We start from the raw sequence: 21205 nt of genomic DNA, 5'->3' as shown, positions 1-21205 counted from the left end.
TCTCTATTCTGAGTTTCTAACACATTGAACTGGCTCTTGGATAACTCACTTTATATGTATCACTCAACAATAAGGTTTGACATGTGCAATATTGAGCTCTCTTCCTCCCCAAGTCTGTAGGTCTCCCTGTATTCTCTGCTTATGAATGGTATGATGATCTACTCATTGCAAAAACCAGAAATTTGTCAGTTTCCCTAGACTCCTCTGTCTCCTTCATATGCCTGTCTAGTTTATCGGTAAGTCTTATTGACTCCAACTCCTAAACAGTCTTTGAATCTGTCCTTATCATTCCTCCCAAGAGCCATCACTCTAGCTCTGGTCTGTAGCATCTGTTTCTTAGATTGTTAAAGAGGCTCATAACTTGTTTTCCATTCTTTCTCTTAGCTATGGCCACCTTCTAGCCATCCCCTATACAACATGTCACTCTTCAATTGCTCACCACTGACTTAGGATCAAACCCAGATTCTTTAGCACAGATTCCAAGGCCCTACCTGACACGGTCCTTGCTTACCTCCCCAGTAACATCTTTCTCCACTTCACTTTCACATTCTGTACTCCAGGTACCCTGAGATTCTTTTAATTTCTCCAATATTCCATGTTTTCCTTTACCTTTAAGCTTTTACACATGCTGTTACTCTGGCTTGAATAATTAAGGAGTCTTAATTTGTATACCATAGAGATGATTCTATTTCTCCAACTGAGGCTATAAAAACTTAATGATCAAACTTTATGGCCTTGTCCATTATACAGGACATCCATTATATAGCTATCACCATTATCAAAAGTCTATTGGAGTATAGATCCTTGTATTAGGTAGAAGAGAGATAGAGTAGCACTAAAAGGTAATCATCTCTGTACTCTGGAAGCTCAGGTATTTGATAAAGAATAAAGCACACCTGTGGAAGTGAGGAGAGAAAATCCATGAAGATTTGTTTAAAACTTTTAAACTACTGGAAAATAAAAATAAGTGAAATTTAGAATATCACAATATGTAAATATGAAGTGTAGAAGAGACCGAAATAGTCAACAGAATGGAGCAGAAGAATTGACTTAAGTCAGATCATGAAGGCATAAAGGGACCTGAATGAGTGCTTGTGATGAGGAGATGAAAAAGAAGAATTTAAATAAAAGAAATACACATGGAAAACTAAAAATTAGAAGTGAGTAATTTATACACAAAGTTCAATAAGCTGTAGTGTGGCTAAAGCTGATTTTATATTTCAAATGTCATTGAATTCAATGTATAGTATAAAATTATAACTAGGTCATTAACTTCATAATTGTACAAATATTTTCAGATAAAGGCTGCAAGGTAGTGAGTTTATTGAAATTAGAAATAGGCCAACCTGCTAGTGAGCTGATTTAAATGAAATTATTAAGTAAATAATAATAGAGGAGGAATACAGATATAAGAACAATCATGAAGGCTTCCTCAAATGACTGAAGATTGGGGCTTACTAAAGGAAGCATTAGGCCTTATCTGAAGGACTATGGATGATGAAATGAGCAAAAGGAGAAATTAGAGGACATATACATCTATGTTATTTGGTTTTGATTTTCTTAGTTTCTGAGCAGGAAAAAGAGAATGTATTTTATGTGAAATAATTCTTACAACAAGATGAGAGAGAAGCTGGGTAGAGGAAATACCCATGATGTTGCTGGAAGCATAAAGTACATTCTCCTGCTGATGAACAGAAAGGAAAGAATTGGAAATGGTGGGTCAATGACAGGACACTTACAAATTAGAGTAATGGCCAAGGGTTTAACAGTATAGTGCTGTTCCTCACAACCAGGAAATTAGGGAGGGAAGACATTAAAGAGAAAGTTATTTCAATAAAATACAGATCTTCAATCAAGCATGTCGACAGTACTCTTCTGTCGACTGCTTAAGAAAAGCACAGGATAACACCTAGGTAGAGATTAGGATACATATGTTCAAAGTGGAAATAATCAGGGAAGAAGAAAATAATTTAAATGCTAGAAGGTATACAAATAAAAGTAGGATTTCTCATTGGTTACAAAAAAAAAATGTCTGGAATCCTACACATTGGTGGGGAAATTACCGATCATGATTTTTTTTTTTGTAATAATCTGTAAGTGCATTTTGATTGAATTAATTGTGCAACCAGGGCAATAGAGTAGGTTCTTATAATCATACAAGACACTTCAAAACACTAAGAAAAGTAATGTATAAACGATTTCTACTGAAGAAGACAATAACTTTCCATTCACACTCAGGTTAAATTAGTTGAGCACCGTCATTCTAGTCCTTTGATACTGTAATAATTAATATTTATAAGGAGTCTAATCGGGATAAGAGGCAGGAAGCCTGGGAGAGCAAGCAGTCTAGAGATAGCCCTTCACATTAAGCAAACTGAGTTTTTATTTTTAATTTCTACTTTCTATTACAGCAAAATCTGTAATGCAATTCATCCCGTTCAATGAAATAATAATAAAAGTCATAGGATTTTGAAATCTGTTACTAACATTTTAAAACTGTATCCTAAGCTCCAGCATGCTTATAAATAGGTACTTTGAGACAACTCAGAAAATACAACCATTTCAGATTTATTTAATTGGCTTTCAGACTTTCTCATGTAAATAAGCCAGCATGCAATTAGTCAATGGCAAGTTTTCACAATAGTTTAATTGGCAATGTGAAGGCATCAGCTTAAAGCTCATTACAACAAGAGCTACAGCTGTCTGCTTTTCTGACTTGTTATTCATCATCATACCTATCATAGATTCTTTTAAGTCACACTTCTTTTCACATTTGCTAACTTAATGAGCCCAAGAAAATGAAAAAGAAATGAAGTTTCAAAAATCCCTTCTGAAGGTTCTTTGAGATTCAGAATTACATTTCATAGAGCCAGGACTCTGAGTAATCTAAAATAAGAGCTGGCAACAGAGGCTTGCCAGCTGTTACACATTTACCAGCCCAGCTACATTTTCCCCACTCTGAGCCGAATCGTTATAAAGAGCTAATCTTAACCTTATTTGGATTAAAATTTATACCATTCACACAACAGGATTTCTTTTAAAATTTTGCATGTTCATTTTCTTTATTGGATATTTATATTAAATCCAGATATCTCTTCTGTCCTATCATATATAGGGACTATTAGAAAAAAAATAAAGTTTGATCTATTTGCTTGTCAGAAAGATGAAATAAAATTTATTCAATCTTTGTGACCAAAAAAAAAAAAACAACCTATAAATCAGGAGTTATGGCAAATTGTACTTTTTTATGTCATTTATTGTTTCTTTAAAAAAATGTAAAATATCAAAAGTGTGTCGGGGTCCCCAAGAGACCACTCCATGTTTGAGGAGTCTCTAGAAGGATTCACAGAATTCAGCACATAGTTGTGCTCACAGCTAAGACTTAAAATAGCAATGTAGTAAAAATATAGAGATGATCATAATGGAGAAAGGCACAGGCAGAGTCTGGAGGAATCCACGTACAGGATTCCTTATGGTCACCTCTTCCTATGAGAGTTCCTAAAGAGAATACTCTTCCCCAATAAAGAAAACACAGCGACATGTGTGCTGTTCCTACTCAAGGGAGCCCACTCGAGACTCAGCGTCCAAGGTTTGTACTGAGGGCTGGGCATGTAGGCACCCTCTGCTTAGCATGTACCAGACCAACAGAAGAAAAGTAGGTTTTCAGCATCAACTACATTATGTTGCAGTCTGAGCACAGCGAACTGTCCTTATCAGTTGGGAAATGGTGGGTAAATTCCCAAGACTCAAATTCTTAGACATTAGCCAAGGGCTAGTCTTGCAAGCAGGACTTTCTTATGGCTACATTAACCCTTTTCTTCACAAAAGGACATTTGGCATTCTTCTAATTTATAAAAGACATCATTTAAATTCAGAGAATAAGGAAAATATTTCTAAATGGATTTTTAAACAATTAAAGAATTTCGGGAAAATCTGGATGATGAGCATATCAGATTTAAATACAAAGTAAAAGAGAAGATCCTAGCACAAAGAAGCATTTTTCTTCTTATTGAAAAACACTCTTTGAAAAAATTATGAGCTCTTGGAGATAACTGAGTAAATTCAGCAGTATTTTCTAAATTTTCTTCTGGAATGCTATGGGTTGATGCCTTTCCTCCACTGCCCACTGTAAAATTAGATCATTTATAAATGGAATATCTCGTTATTTTGGGTCATCTGTTAACTTAAATTTGAAAGCAGGGACTGAAATATTCTTATTCTATTGTGTTTCATGTTTAATTATCTTAGGCAATGCCAAAATTCAGCAAAATGCTGCTTTGAGAATGAGCTTGACATTTTCATATAAGTCACAAAATATTTAAATAGTTTACTATTCCAAAGGCAATTTAGATGTCATGAAAAATTACTTAGGTTTAGTAATATGTTTAAAATAATGAGATGTGTGAACTTGAATAGCTACAAGTGGTCTTAAGGCCATAGCCAATGTTATTAAAATAGAATAGGGAGTTTTTTTGTTGTTGTATTTTAGGGCCTTATAAATGAAAAAGCATCCACAATCTGAAACCTCAAGAGTGTCAGAACAATACTCTAATATATTTCAAAGCTCTTGTGAAAATGTGCAGAGATTTATTTAATTGTGCCCAGCATTATCCTCCCTGTTTTGATAAGCTAGAAACCAGATTTGCTGTCCCAGAGGACAATGCCTGAACCAAAGGCCCTCATGGCACAAGGACACACAGTCTTTCCCTTGAAATAAGATGCCACTATATTAAAGAGAAATGAATAAACCCTGGAAGATGGAGTATTTACCACAAAGAGACTGTGTAAAGCCTAAGTAAGATCATTTTAAGCTAGAGGAGACTAAGGTAATGTCAATCGGCAAGTTTAAATCTCCTCCTCTCCATCCACTCCCCATCTAATTAGTCAGAGGGGACAGGGGCTCGAGGGCAACATTACCTCAGTCACAGAAGATTAGAAATTACAATTCCTTTTGTGTTTCTGACCTTTATTGCATGTGTAGTTGCCCCTATGGCACCATCAATGAATAAATCAATCCATACTATCATACGGCATTACCCATATAAGAGGTGACTTGGTTATAAATCAACCCCTGCACTGTGGAGGCTGTGTTCTTGTGACTTTTGATTTAGGGTCATTCTTCAAGTTTCTAAATATGTTTGATATGTTTCTCCTAATTGGTAGTCACAGCTTCTTGGGAAGACTGAACACTGAGATCTTTTCCTAATACCAATGGAGCTTGTGTATTAAGTCAGCCCATCTAATTTGAGACAATCCATCTAGCCAATTTTCTTGATGTGGTACCACTTAACACGTAACTGTATATATACAGATCATTTCCTCCAGGTCATATAGCACAGTATTTATTATATAGGAAAAGCTTAACAAAAATTTAGAGAAGAAAATTATTGAAGAAATTATAAAATTTAACATATAGCAATATAGGGTATTGCATTTGTGTGATCATATATATATATACATATATATACATACATATATATATGTGTGTATATATATATAAAATGTTTGCTTAAAAACAGACAAATCTAGGCTTGAATTCATGCTCTGTTATTTTATAGGTTTATGGATAGGATAACTTAAAATGATAATAGTATAAAAACCTTTCTATAGCATGTAGTAACTGCCAGGCATTCTTCTAATTACTTTGTATATATTAGCACATTAATCTTCACAACCCTAAGAGTATATATTACTATTTTTCCCATTTTCAGTTAAGAAAACCAAGGCACAGAGAAGTTAAGCAAATCATCCAATGTCACACAGCTAGTACATGACAGAGCCAGACTTAACACTAGACAGTCTGGCTCCAGAGACTGCTTGTGGCCACTTCATGTTATTATTTCTTTATATGTTACTTAACTTTCCTGAGTCTCTATTTCTCTACTGCCAAAACAGGTTGATAATACTTTTACATGATTTTTGTAAAGAATAAATCTAATTTAAAAAAAATCAAAATGCCTAAAAGTATTGGCGTAAAGCAGGGACTCAATACATGAGATTTCCCTTCCTCCTTATCTTTGGTCGCTCCCCCAACCAACAACAGGTCAGTAAATCTTTAGAAACCCTAGTCAATAACCCCAAGAGGCTCATTTTCTCTAGGTTAAAAGGCCCTGTGTCCTTTAAAAATTCCTCATAAGAGTCAAAGAAAGCTTTCTTAAAGATGAACAGACATTTCAATTTCATAAATTTCATAAATATGTTAAAGGATAAGAGTTTGAGATATTAGGTTCTTCACTCCTTGGTATCAGTACCCTGCTTCACCAATAATACTGCCACCCTGAGCCTCCCCACACCTGCACCCCAACACACTCTTCCTGTGACCATCGCCCTATGACACAAGTGGCACACATTGGCTTGAGGATGATTAACACAGCTGAATGCAGAATCAGAGGAGAGTCTTGGCTTTAGCTTCAAACGAGTTATTGTAATTCATAGCAGGCTCATCATTGTGAAAGCCAAGGATTCTAGTTCAGAAGATCTGAGTATTTTGAAACTCAAAAGACGAATCTAGATAGGTGACTAAGTTTAACATAAATTGCAGATCCTTTAACAAATAGACTGAAAAGAGAAAAATATGAAAAGCTGCATAACCCAACCCTTGTAAACAAGACAAAGGTGGCTTGGGATGGAGGGAAGACAGCTTAGAAACCTCCAAACTCCTGAGACAGGGCCAGATACTCTGCAGCCTGAGGCTGAGGACAATAGGTTATGTATGGGGGATGATTTCCAATAATCCAGTCAGACATGTTCGAGGCTGTCAAAGAGAAGAGTTAAAGACCAAGGACATAATAAATGCTTTAGAAATTCCATGTGCTCCAGGATGAGTGACAGCCATCAGGTAGAAATGACCAAGATAGGTCTGGCAGTGAGGACCTGAGACAGAAAAGCACAACCTCACCCTGGTTCTCAGCAGCTCAAGTGAGCCTGTGACAGTTTTCTGAGCTCCCTGGGGGAGGTTAGAAGAAGCTGTGAGCAAACTATTGATTGCAAGTGAGCCTGATAATTAATGCGAGAATAAAGGCAGAAGGTAGCAGGGAAGAAATAGACCTACATCAATCTGGTGCTGGGGTCCATAGGACTGTGAGATCTCAGGGAATACAGTAGAAATAGACCAACAACAAAATCAGATAATTTCCATCTCAGCCCATGTCAGCACATGTCAGAAAACAGCTAAAGCCCAAATGTCCCCTCTCCACAGAAGCCCCGTTACCTTGTGTGTGCCTGTATCCCCAGAAGAGGATCACGAACTCTTTGTTAACCAAGTTAAAGACCTGAAATGAAAGAACTCACCATGTGGACCAAATTTACATACTTACTTGAAAATTACTGCTTTTCACCATCAGAGGTCAGGGAGACTTACACAGGGAGTACATTCTATTTATAAAAAAGTAAATTTTTATAGAAGCAAGCTGTGACCTGTGAAAATACATGCGTCTTCTAGTCTGAACAAGACAGTGGTAGCAAATGTATTTGTGAAAGATAGCTGCAATTGATTAGCACAACTGATGACACTTCTGTCTTCTATGCTCATTCCTAAGACCATTAGCTTCTTAACTCTTGGCAAGTGTAAACTTCTGCCTCTAAGGTCACTGATACCTTTCTTTCACCCCCGATGACCGTGGACATCTGCTTCTCTCTGAAGCACTCAGCCTTTTTGCTCAGTTCCTCCCCTGCGCTTCACATATTTTCCATGATATTCCACTGACTACTCGTCCCCTTGACTACTCTCGGAATGGTGTCTTATCCTCCTTCCACTTGTTTACTTCAAGCGATTCTCAAAATATTCCCATCACATTTCTCTGTCTTCGATACATTACTTACCCTCTGCCATTAGTATCACCACAAGCAATGTTTCCTCCACAAGCAGCCTCAAACTCTTCCAAGGCGAATGTGTGAATTTCCATTTGCCCCAATCTGCATTGGAATTCCCTTAGATCTTTGCCTATAACTTTCTTACAGCACTTATTATAATTTTTTATTGTTATATGTATTATTCACTTATTTTATCATCTATGCTAGAGCCTACATTTATATATTATAAAGTAAACATCTAATTTATCTCCCTGTTTCCCTCATCTCCCAAATCTTCCCCAGGATATAACCAGATACACCATTTAGTACATGTTAGTCATTTAAGATTTATTGAGTAAATCAATTTATTGGGAATTCAAGAGCAATTGTGGAATTAGTTGTATTGGTAATATCTATGAAAGAAGTATGCAACCACATATTCAAGGATTCTGATTTATCTAGCATACCACAGTGGTTAACCTCAGTCTCTAGAGCCAGAGTGGGTTTGAATTTCAGCTCCTCCTTAAAAGCTATGTGAGTGTAGGTAAATTACTTATTCTCACAATGCTTTAGCTTTCTCATCTGTTAAATGGGAATAATAATGTCTACTTCATGGGATTGTTTAGACAATGTTAAGTGCCTGAAAGCACTTAAAGAGTGTCTGGCACATAGTCACACTAAAATAGGTACACTACAAATATTTTGCAAATTAATAAAAGTACCCATTCCCTAAATATTCCCCTTTCACAAGCAACTCAATTTTGAGCTTACCTGAAATGAATCTCTGAAAGTTTGCTTTCAAGATATTAAAAAGGTATTAAAATTGGAAGTAATTAAACTTGTATTGCCTTTAAAGCCCTGAAATAAGGTTAAATTTTCAAGGAAAAAATGGCTCGACATACAGATAAGAGATGGCAAATATTTATGTCACTATCCCACTTCCTTTGCCATATCAGACATTACTCATTAATCATAGCATTGCTTAAGTCCAGATGTGGCCTTAGACTTGCTCTTAACACAATAGTCCTGGATAATCTCTACTAGTTATCCTAAGGACAAAACTAAATTGTGACTGGTCTGCTGCTTTCTTTAGTGTGAGGAAGGCAAAGGCAATCACCAATTTGTTAAGTTATCATAAGTAATTATATTTTTAACTAGAATACTGTATTTAAGGTATTTAAGTGTGATTGACTTTCAACGCTTCTCTATGAAATTATTGTGACTTCTGTTTCTTTCCACCTAAGGTCTGAGGCAATCTACTCTGTTCATTCACTCCTAGAAAAGAAGGTATGTGGTATGCAGAATTCTGAGATGACTTCCAAGATTCCTGACTCCTTATGTACATGCCCTATACAATTCCCTCCCCTGGGGTGTGGGTGAGATTTGTGACTGTAAGTGTCACTACTGAGATTAAGTAAGGTTATAAGACAAAGATGAAGAGATTTCACAGATAATTTTTCAAGAAAAACTCAAGAACAAGTATAACTATTATTATGAATAATAACATTAGCAAATTGGTAAAATCAATCAAGCAAAATGAATTCTGAATTCTATATAAATCCATAGATATACAATCCTTGTTGCTGTCTTGGGATGGCTGTCTAACTCCAGTGTCGGCAGCTTCTCATCCTAGAGAAGTCTTTGATGTATGTAGATAAGGGTAGATGTGTCTATTCGTAGGTCTCTTCCAATGAGGTTGGAGAGTGTCTTTTATTTTATGTCCTTTTTAATAAACAAAATCTCCAGGTGGCAGTCAATGATCTTTAAAGTCTTTGTCACCTGGAAGTTCACTGTGAAAGCAGTTACCAACTTAGCATTTTCTTGAGGTGACTCTATCAAACCTTGGCAACAGTGTAGGATGTCTCCTTCCAATAATGTCAGATCATAAGTTCCTTCATTTAAGTCCAGCACTGTGATACATGAAGAAATGCAGAAATCAGAAAAATGAGGAGCCAGGGAACAGAGACAAACCAAGCAGCCATCTGGGGTTTTCCATACCCTGACTATACATTTAATTTATAACCATTGTTTACTCATACATTATGCCCTAGAAATTGTCCTCATTTGTTTTACAATGTTTCCCAAGGCCCTTTTGAAATATCACAGAGTTGTTCTTACATATATTGAGATTTTATTCCTTAAAACCTTGATGTCTAATGAAAACTAAAAGTAATCAATTAGTATTTTTTATCTTGGACATTTTATACCCTCTAGAAACATTTTTCAAAGACATAAAAGTCAATTATTAACATGGATTTTTTTTAAACTCAGGCACTATATAGATATGTCTGTTTTGTTTAAACCAACAAACTTATGCTAAATCTTATTTACTAAAAACTAATTTAGATCACATGAACTTGAAAAACATTTGAGTTAGTTTCTATATCTCTTAGAATTTTATGATACCCAATTCTTATAAGTACTTGCATTTAAATTAATTTTAACAATACCATTTGAAGGTAGAAAATTATCTCATATTTACATCATACAACATATGTAAACATACACAGGCAGACACAAACGGAGAATAGTTGGATCCAAATTTTGTTTTGGAGGAATTTACAATTTATATCTGTCCTTGACAAGTCATGTTCCAAATGATCTTCCCCCTTTAAAATAAGGGCAGCTGCTTTTAATGCTTCAAAGAATTGGGTTAATACCTAAACATCATCATAAATTGATCTATTTACTTAAAATTTCTTTTTGAAGCTTCCAGAGACCAATTAAATGTTTTCTATTCTTTCTGCCTAATTTTATAGCTGGCTTTTTCTAATTGTGCACACAAAAGATTAATTTAGAAGTATCAAAGGATCCTCATCTTGGCCATCTTAATACTCATGGGGCTGTGGTGGGCCTTATTGGCCTAAGAAGCACTATTTCCATGTTAATTTTGAGATCTATAGATTCTGTAAAACTTCTAGGGAAAATCAGCCTTTATGGACATGTCTCCAGGTGTGTTAAATGTGATGAAGATCCCCATAGGACTGCTTTACACCCAGAAGGAAATTCCTCCTCAGTTATACCCACAAAGAATACTCAAACAAGTGTCAACAAGAGCTTAAGAGACTCTGCCAGAACCGCAACACTTTCTAAGGCATGTGCCCCTTTCTTGGGCCCCTTTCTGAGGGTGAACCCATTCTAGGGTGCCCTGCCCTATCTTCTCTCTAAAGAGAATTCAGTCTCTCATTTAACCATCAGAGACTTTCAGTAAGCAATCCAATTAAAAGGCCAGAGTTAAAAGCGGCAACCCATTTTTGTTTTCCTTTCCCTGGGTTATCTCAACACTTATCTACCTTGAAGATTTTTTAAGGACAGCTCAAATAAAGTCAAGGCCTCCTACTTAAAGCCAGGAGGCCCCGAAGGCTGAGAGAAACTCACCCAGGTTCATCCAATGCAGAGTGGGGAGCCAGAAGGCAAGATGGGCTTGTGCTGGTACTGAGCATCAGGTGCAGGTCTGCAGGGTGGTCCTGGGTGGGCTTCTTTGGAATCCTGCAGACTATTCCAAGTAAATGTTGATGTAAGAAGAGCACAAACCTGTAGAGAATTTTTATAAGAGTTTCTTTGAGCCAAATTGACAACATGTGCCAGGGAGCAAGATCTCAAATTCTCCTGCAGATGTTATTAAAGTCCCTAATCAACTGAATTTTAAGTTCATCTTCATGGGTGGGCCTGACCTAATCATATGAGCATTTAAAAAATGAAGAAGTTAGAGACTCAAAACAGTAGCAGATGCTCTCATGTTGGCCTTGAAAGAGAAAACTGCCATGTTGTAGATAGGACCACCTGGCAGAGATTGATAGACAGCCTCTGAGCTAAGGGCTTCAGTCTTAAAGGAACTGAATTCTGCCAATCAGTCAGCTTAGAAGAGGACAGTGAACCCCAGGTGAAATGCAGCACCAGCCAACACCTTCATTGCAAGTTCATGTGACCCCGAGAAGAGAATCCCCCTAAGCTACACTGGACTCTTAACCCACGGAAACTGTAAGATAATAAACTTGTGTTGCTTTTAGCCACTAAGCTTGTGGTAATTTGTTATGCAGCAGTGGAAAACTAATACAGTGCCTTAAACACTGTTCCTTTGTATAAATTATGGGCTTTGGTTCAGTCTATGTAAATGTTTACATTTACTTAACTGTAATAAATAGTCTAGATCATAGCAAATCACCTTTCCTAAATGAAATTTTCATATTTTACCATAGCAGAAAGAACAATATAGAAATTCTTTTAAATGATTTCGGCTCCCTAAAAAATTGAGCTGTTTGTCTCTTGATGCGATCTTGAAAATCCCAAATATAAATTGACTTTGACTCCTGCCAAATTGTCCTCTCTTAAAAATTTAACTGTTAATCCTATAATTTTGTCAAATGGAAAAAGAAAAGTGAGACACTCCAAAAGACTTCGTTTGAAAAAAAAAGAAAGAAAGTTCTCTCCCTCAGCTAGAATGATTTAAAGTTAAATCTCTGAGAATTAGCACCACTCACTTCACCAATCTGGTTTAGGCCAGATTGCCGTCCTTCGTTCTCCTCTAGCATTCTGATCCTGACAGGATTTTTAAAAATGTGTTCTAATTCTCATGAGATTTTCTCTTGGGGTCAATTTCTCATAACATCCTAAGTAAAGATTTTAGGTCAATTCTTTCATAGAAACATAGACCATGCTTAGAATTATAGGGACACAATCATAGGTTTGACTCAAGAAATAACCCTATCTCATTCATGGATCTCATCTCTGAAGTATCTGTTTTAACATTTCTGTCCTCAGGGGGACTCACTGCTCCCATGTCACTCAATCTCTTCCAGTTTTAGATGGGAATTATGCATGTTACTAAAAATTATTCCTTTAAAAGTTCCTAGTCTAACTAAAAAGAATTCCATATTCGGTGATTAATTATAATGTTGGCAAAAATATAGGGCATAGAAACTCATTTTCTTATCTATTTCCACAAGAAAAAAATGTTCAGCTTTTTTGACCATTGCTTTCATTTCTATTTTCTCACCTGGCATCATTCTCAGACCTTGTGTGAGCCATTCCCATGCCCACAACAGGGCAAAAATAGGAATACTGTGAGCTAATAAGTAATCTAGTAACACAGCAAGCTGCTAGTATAATAATAGGCTAATTAAATAATTTCCCAAGGATCAAACCAATAGATGATGAATCTATCTAGGGTAGGTATTAACTAAAATTTCTAAGTTCTGTGATAAAAGCACCTACATAAATGAAAACAGGGGCCACTGAAGGCTACTTTCGTACACCAGGCAACCTAACTTTTTAAAGGACAGTTCAAAGTGAGAGAGGCAAGAGCACATCTGTCACATCCTTTTGGCAATCATTCCTATAAATAATATCTGTTTAACATCTGTTATGCTCAGGGGAATATACTTGGTACCTTATGGAATGCAAGCACTTATATACTACATTGGAGACAAAGTGTGATTATAGAAATAGTTTAATAAAGATGAAATTGATGTATCAACCCAATACAAGACAGCATTATGAAAGAGGTCACTGTGCAGTACATGATTATTTCATTCATTCCACCAATGTTTATTGGATGTTCATGGTCTCTTTCTCTGAAGGGGTTTTAAAATGTTCAAGGTAGTCCTAGTCCTCTAGTTCTCCAAGTGACAGTGGTGTGGTTCTGGTCATCAGCATTCAGTGTTGAGTGTTCTTTCCATGAAACTCATTAGCAATGACTGTATATTATTTTGTATAATGTTCATTTGAGTGGTGTTATCTTTCACCTCTGCTATAAGGCTAGCCCTATTTTTCTTTTTAGCCGTTTCATTCCTACCATTTGTGAGAACATAGATACTTTTGATTGGCTAGTTTTATTGTCATCAACTGAGGTACACATACACCTTATGTTCAGTTAAGAGCATAGCCACTATTTATTGAATGCCAAGCACTTAACACTTATCACCTTTATTTCTTATTACAACCTCGAAAGGTGAATATCACAATTCCCATTTTACAGGTGATGAAAAAGAGGTTCAGAAAGATAAATGACTTACTCAAGTTTAGAAAGGAGCACTAAATTTGGAACCAGATAATCCGAATTATAACCTTGTGAGTTGTGTAATTATGAGTGAATGACTTACTTTCTCTGTATCTTGATTTCTTATGTAAAGGAATGAATTACTTACTTTCTCTGTTTCTCAATTTTTTTTTATGAAAAGGGAGGTAAAAAGTACCTATCTCTTTGTGTTGTTGTGTGAATAAAATGAGATAATAGACATGAAATTGTAAAACATCATCATCTGAATGTAAGTGTTGCTGCTGTAACTTCTACATAACTAACACATTAGATTTTTTTAATACTGTAAATTGTGCATTATTTCAAACAACAAGATTAAAAATATCTCTGTAGCAACTCATTAACCTGTTTAATGATATGTTAATGCTTTAGCTCAATTTACTTCTATGGCTCAAAAGAATAAAAATGGTGTCATTTTAGAATATTCTGTTAGTTGCAAAATAAGAATTGATCTGTCCCTGGAAACAAACAAACAAAAGCAATTCACATCAAAATCCAGAATACTTTTTTGTATATCTCCTTGCTTGAGCCTCAAAGATATAATGGAACTAGGATAGATCCATTAAAGGATATTAAACTTTAACAAACACACATTCAGTGCTCACTCCATGCTAAACATTAAGGTAGACGTTAAGGAAACTGAGGTAAATAAGGCAGAGTCCCCAACATCAGCTAGGTCCTGCCTAAAAATAAGCTGCTCATTTTGAAGAATGGATACTCTACTGCTAAGTCTCAATATACAATAAGAATAAGAAAATCAGAAAGTCGCCTTTTGGCTTCCATATCATAAGATGGTTGTATTATTAGTCTACTTTATGTAATGAACCCAAACTTATAGAATCTATTTCTCTGATTGGCTGTATTTTTTAAGAAATAAACACCAGCATAAGGAGATTTTAGACAACTCATAAATAATAAACAAGAATTAGGCTGTAAAACATGTTAGCGTACATCACTTAGCTTTTGAGAGTAATGTCGTGAAGTCTATTCAGGCCCTTCTACAAGTCCCAGTTCTTCTGTCAGTGACAAAGCACTGTCTTGACCAATGCAAAAGAATAATGATGATTCTTTTAATTGCATATTGTCTTTAGTTATGAGTGATATTAGGAGGCTTAGCTAAGTTATTTCTCTCCATTTCAAAATCAAAGAGAAGTAAAAAAAATCCAAAACCTTTCAATATTAAATGGTCTCCAAAAGTACCTCAGAAAATATGGCAATAGTTTAAGAAGTCAAATGATCAGTGGTGTAATTGCCTATGCTTACACCTGGAGGTACAGTAGGCTGAACAAGCTGGAAGAAGAGGGTGAAGTTTAACAATGGTATATTCTATCAAACAAAAACATATTTGTTAAGAAGAGATTATTTGCATTATCGATTTGAACTTCTAAACTGCTATTTCTTTAAATGTGTATTTTGCTCAGATTTTGGACAGTGTTATGCCCTGTGGTCAACATGCTAACCATTGCACAACTCCAGGGGTCACCATTTATATACATAGACAATAATGTAAATGTCACCCCTTGAAGTTACATTACATAGTAGACCTATTCTATGTGTAAGAGGATGGGAGAGGAGTGAGATGGGAAAGTGTTATAAGGAAGGCCAGAATGGTGTTTGAGAGGAGGAAGGCCAGCAGACAAGCACCATCCAGCATCCTTGACTTGAGCACTTAATCTGGAACTATACCAGGTATCTACATATAGCCCCAAGTTCCTATGGGAGGTATATGTAGATACCTGGTATAGTTTTCAAATACAATACTTATTATTTTGTGTCACTTTCCACGGCGTTATGTTAGCATCATTATAAAAATCATTTAAAATTAAAAGATTTCATCTTAACATTTTAATTTCTTAGATTTAAATTAATTTGAAAATACATACCCCTAAAGTGAGGAACATCTATAGAACATATTCAAAATGTTCTCCAGATGCATACTGAAATTCTTCCTTACATGCTTTTCTGCTTATTTTGAAACAATTTTAGAAAGGTTTTTTAGCTTTAAAGAAATCTGTCATGCTGGTATCACACTACATTTGTTATATTAGATCACACATTTATATTTCTAGAAACTCCAAAAGTTAAATCAAATACATCTTACCTAAACAAGTCAAACACTGTCATTTCCATCTTGACCAGGACATATACCTGTTTAGTTCAACACACACACACACACACACACACACACACAATGTGAGTTTTGAATTCTATAAAGTAATATGCTTTTTCATGGTATAAATTGAAGTGAAGAATGTTCAACTAATGACAAGCAAATAAAATAACACATCTATCACACATTTTTATGGTTTTTCAAAAAAGTGTTCTTTTCCAAATAGACTCTATTCTCACACATAATCAATATGAATGGCATCTAGTATATTCATTCAGAAAGCATGACATTCATTGGTCAAGAAAAGTTTAGTTCTTGAAATAAAACTGGTGACTAAAAATAAGAGTAAGTATATTTAAATTAATAATGCTAGTAAAACTTTAATTATAAATAGTTTTAATAGCTATTATTTTTAAACATCTACTATTATTGCTATACTTGACACTTTATCATACATTATTGCTCATTTATATTTTGACATTAAAATAATGTCAGTTAGCTCATGGTGATTCAACAAAATTTCAAGGTATTGTATCTGAGACTCAAACCCAAATTATTTAAATCCAAAGCTCTCAAATCTATATGTTGCTGTCTATATAGAAAGAGCTAAAAATGTTTTGTTTAAAAACATGGAGATAAATAGGACTTTTTGTTTGTTTGTTTGTTTTTTACTTTTTTACACTTGCCTGGAATATACTTTTTAATCCCAGTTTACCTGGATTTAGGAGGCCACTCCAACCCTTATTAATTTTAAATAGAATTTTATGATAAGGAGCATTTGAGATAAAACTTCACAAGATGCCAAGTTCAATGTAAATGCTTTTGAACAATCAAACCATGCTACTGTCAACCTTTGGGTAAGGAAGACACACCAAAATCATCTTTTAGCTGTCCTTCAATTTTTCTCTAAGCCTTATCGCTAGTTAATATTTCTTAAAAAGAAAATTATTTAAATTATGGGAGTCTTTTCATTATATTTTAGGATCATAGGTCACTGGAAACAACAGTAAAATCAGAGATTATTGTTAATGTACTTGTTATCTACAAGCCAACTCACTCCCTGCACACAACTGACTCACCATCTTACACACACATACACACACACTTGCACACATTGATTTAACCTTTGTAGGGTTCAGTTTTGCCATCTGGAAAATGAGAATAATAGTTTTGGTTTAACATATCAAAAATAATTTTTAAGATAACTGAGAAAATGTCATACTTATGTCAAGTTTTAAGTGAAGGAAAGACAAGCTGATAGTATCTTTCATTATAGCAAGCATTTATTCAACAAATATTTAAGAAGCATCTTTTAGATATAAAGCTCCTTGAAGGTAAGAAAATGAGATAGAAAGAGTGAGGATAAAGGTGAAGCAAAAGAAGACCCTTGTGTCATAGTTTTTCTAAGTGTAAGACGCTAAACTCGTAAATTACTCCAAATAAAAATAAATAAATAAATCAAACACAATCTAAAACACATTACAATCACTGATTTTTAATTAAAAAGACTATCTATTAATTATATTTTTGTAATTGGTGTGATGATATAATTTTATATACACTTTGCAAAGAGACAAGATCCAAAACCTTGGCAAGATAAACATTCTGACTAAAACAATCATTTTACTCAGTGTGTTTCAGATTCTTTCAGTTGCTGGGATATGAGAGGGAAAGAAATAGTCCCAACACTTTTGTCCCTGCCCCTTCTTTCCTCTTCTTCCCAACAAGGTTAATCAGAATCGTGCAGATCACGTAGGTTGAAAAAGGTCCTTATCACTGCCTGATGATCACTGTTCCAGCTGGGACAATGAGGGTTCATCCAAAAGTACTGCTTCCTCTCGCCTATTGACAGGAAACCCTGCCTATGACGGAGCTGCACAAGTCTTGATCAGTGCCTGGCGGTGCAGCAGCTGGAGACTTATGAAGAAAAACAATTTCTAAACATGATATTTGTGCAATAAAGAATCAGGTGATGGAGATGAGAGGGTTAATTGAAGATTTTAAAAAGTACTCACATTTTCATAATCTTCCCCAAGCTGTATAGAGATTTGATATTAACCAAAGAACTCACATAAAATGTTCATAAATTTTCTGTCTGAAACAACTTGGAACTTAGAAATGTAGCATGTAAAGAGCTCCATAATAGAATGATACATGTATTGAAATGGAGTAGCTCTTCCAAAGGATCTTCTAAAAATAGGTTTTAAATGCTTGAATTCTTATGCTCAATTTTAGAAAAGTATATGAATCCCATTCTGAAAATTGTTCTTAAAAATGTGTACCAAACTATCTTAAAAACATTACCAGGGAAGACTTAAAATGAAAAGCACCAGCAATTGAAGAACCGAATCTTATTTTCATGTATTACTTTTTTGCTAAATTGCTTGAAAAGAATGCAATAATTATGAGACTTGTTTTTTAGACCCCTGATTGGAGACATCAGAGAAAGAAAATGAACCACGTCTTTGATGTGTTTGAATTGAGAAGCTGGTGAGAGAACATGGATGGAAATGTCTACCGGGTAGTTGGGAATTTGGATCCCAATTTCAAGAAGCAGGTCAAGGCTACTGAGCAGGAAAAATACCAAGTGAGAGGAAAGAAGAGAAGGTTGAAAACAAAGCCTCAAAAAATGCCTGCATTTAGGGAACAAAGAGAAAAAATAAATAATTTTACTGAATGTCTATCTATATAAAAAGGAAAAACAAACAAATACAATAAACTTAGAGGTAGAGAAGTGATCAAGACTCATATGCTGCAGAGAGGTCGAAAAAAAAAACTCTGAGCGGGTCATCAAAATTGGCAAACTGACAGTTTTGACATTTGAGAAAACCATTTCAGTAGACTGTTGAGAGCAGAAATTAGATTGCCAGAAGAACCAGATTGCAGTGAGTAAGTGGTAAGGCAATGAAGGAAATATGAACAGATAATTCTTTCAAAAAATGATGGGGAAAAGGAAGAGACAGAACCTCGAGAAGGGAGAAAGCTGAGGAACAGCTTCTCGCTTTTGAAAAAGGAAAGCTCGAGTGGTGGGAGTTTTAACAGAGATGAGAAGGGATAAGGATACTTTATCCTTGAGGAAACAAATGAAAAAACTATTAAAAAAATTAAAATTCTGAAGAACTGAAAATTAATGTCAGGCAGTTATTTAGCACACTCAAGTGTGCCACAGCGGTCAGCATTTTGGAATTCCCAGCCTTTCTGCAACAGCCGTGGTCTTAAGCCTATGATTCAGGCAGTTTGCTGTTTGTTTGTTTTTCCTTTGGTGGGAAAGTCTGAACATCCTGTGGTAAACCAAAGGCATCCCTGCCCTCTCATGCTCTCTCTTCCCTCCAGCACCCCACACCCTCACCCCACCTCTCCTTTTTTATATCTCAAACTGAGTTTGTCTTGGCAATTCTAACCTAGCAAATTAAGATTATTAAAACAAGCTAGGAAAATATCTCTGGCAAGCAAGGTGGGATTCATTCTATTGGAAACAGCAGCCAAATTTAAAAAGAGAGGGACAAGGAAAGTTTCAGAGGGAATGGAGATAAAACTTGATTACTGAGAGCCTACCTGGTGGTCCAGTTTCCTGGGTCAAGAAGTTGGCCCAAACTTGCAGAGCTGGCTGAAGCACAGAACGCAGTAGAGACAATCAGCTAAATCACTGGAGGAGATAATGCTTCCCAGGTTTAGGCCAAAAACCCTACTGACATTAATACCTCTTACTCAAAAGAAAAAAAAGAAGTAAAATCTAAACATGGAGTTAGGTGAGGTTAGGTGCATGTGGGGAATAATGCACTTTCTCAGAAATAACACACACGTTGGGAATTCCATGTCCATGTACATTATCTTCTTTCAGCTATAAGACCTTTCCCTGCCATCCCTTCCTACTGAAATCTTCCCCATCCTTAAAACCCAATCGCTATTTCCTCCATCAAATTCTGCAAAATTCACACACTAGAACCCTTTCCTAATTTGATGGCTGGCATGCGATGTCAGGCATCGTGCAGTGATGCTGGGATATTCTTCCTTGGCACCGCCCCTCCCTGCTCCAGTCATTCTTTGACTTATACCTTGCTTTGTATTTTTTAGCTGTGTAACACTTTTTCACAAACTGATATTATATTTATCCATTTATTTGTTTATTGTATGTCTCTTCCTATCACAATATAATATTCATGAACAACTGGGACTTTATTTCATTCACAAATACAGTCCCAGAACTTAGAATACTACCCAACACATAGTAGGTGCTAGGCATATATTCACTGAAATATTCAGTTAACAACTAATCAGTCCTCTAATTCTTATAGCAATTTTTGAAATAAAAATTACTTTGCACATTTTTTAGATTAAAAATAATATGAGGAAATCAAGGATAACAGAAAACTAATGTGATATAAATAATCCAAGTCCTTCTGCTGGCAAAGCCCTATTGTTTCCATTTAACATCACCTACAGCCTTTATCACACACTGCCTTGTATGCTTACTTATGTCCTTACCTGCCATACCCATAGACCGTCATCTCCCTAGGGGCAGACTTTATTCTTCCTATTTCCTATCATACAATTCGACTTGAAGATATTGGCTTTTCCCCAAATGTTTGTTGAGTTAAAATTGAATTTTTTCATTTCAGCTCTAGGCAATAACTAGATTTGGGACTCATTTACACTTAAAATCTTCACTCACAGAAGGGGTATGTAGTTTTCTATGGTAAAACCAAAATAGGTGACATTTTTCTCTCAGCTAAATGACTGTAATGCAGAACAAAGAGACAATAGTGTATCTATAAACAAGTGAACCTGCTGGCTGGACACAAGAGAACATTTCAGGAGGAGGAAACAGTAAGAGCATCCGCATAAAGACAGGAAGGCTTGAAGATCGGGGAATAGACCCATTTGGCTGGAAACACTGACAGCTACTAATGTAGCAATAGATGCCAGATGCTTCTATATTCACCAGAACAAGTGAGTTCTAAACTCTGGGTTCTCAAGGCCACAGTTTATGAACTGGTTCCTGTATATACTAGACTCCTATTGCTGCTGTAACAAGTTACCACAAACTTAGTGGCTTGATACAACACAGATTTACTATATTACAGTTTTGGAGGTCAGAAGTTCAAAACAGGTTTATAAAGGCTAAAATTAAGGTACCAACAAGGCTGTGTATCTTCTGAAATTCCATGAGAAAATCCTTTTGTTATCTTTTCCAGCCTCTAGAAGCCAACTGCATTCCTTGGCTAGTGACCCCTTCCAATCTTCAAATCCCCTTCCATATTCAAGCA

At 35.6% G+C, this 21205-nt stretch overlaps 1 long non-coding RNA gene across 1 annotated transcript in view; it reads right to left on the bottom strand.

Annotated features, from left to right (window-relative positions):
* Positions 1-8118: 8118 nt before the first annotated feature.
* LOC112478699 overlaps positions 8119-21205 on the bottom strand; it is a 38148-nt gene continuing 25061 nt past the window's right edge. The window contains exons 2-3 of the long non-coding RNA XR_003045943.1: positions 11170-11325; positions 8119-9701 (exon numbers count right to left, since the gene is read on the bottom strand). This is a non-coding gene — a long non-coding RNA (uncharacterized LOC112478699). The remainder of the gene's footprint in view (positions 9702-11169; positions 11326-21205) is intronic.

The sequence above is a fragment of the Pteropus alecto genome, unplaced genomic scaffold (assembly GCF_000325575.1).
Source record: "Pteropus alecto unplaced genomic scaffold, ASM32557v1 scaffold22, whole genome shotgun sequence".
In the NCBI taxonomy this organism is placed as follows: domain Eukaryota; kingdom Metazoa; phylum Chordata; class Mammalia; order Chiroptera; family Pteropodidae; genus Pteropus; species Pteropus alecto.
Note: the sequence above shows the minus strand (reverse complement) of the source record. Positions and strands in the feature narration are given on the sequence as shown.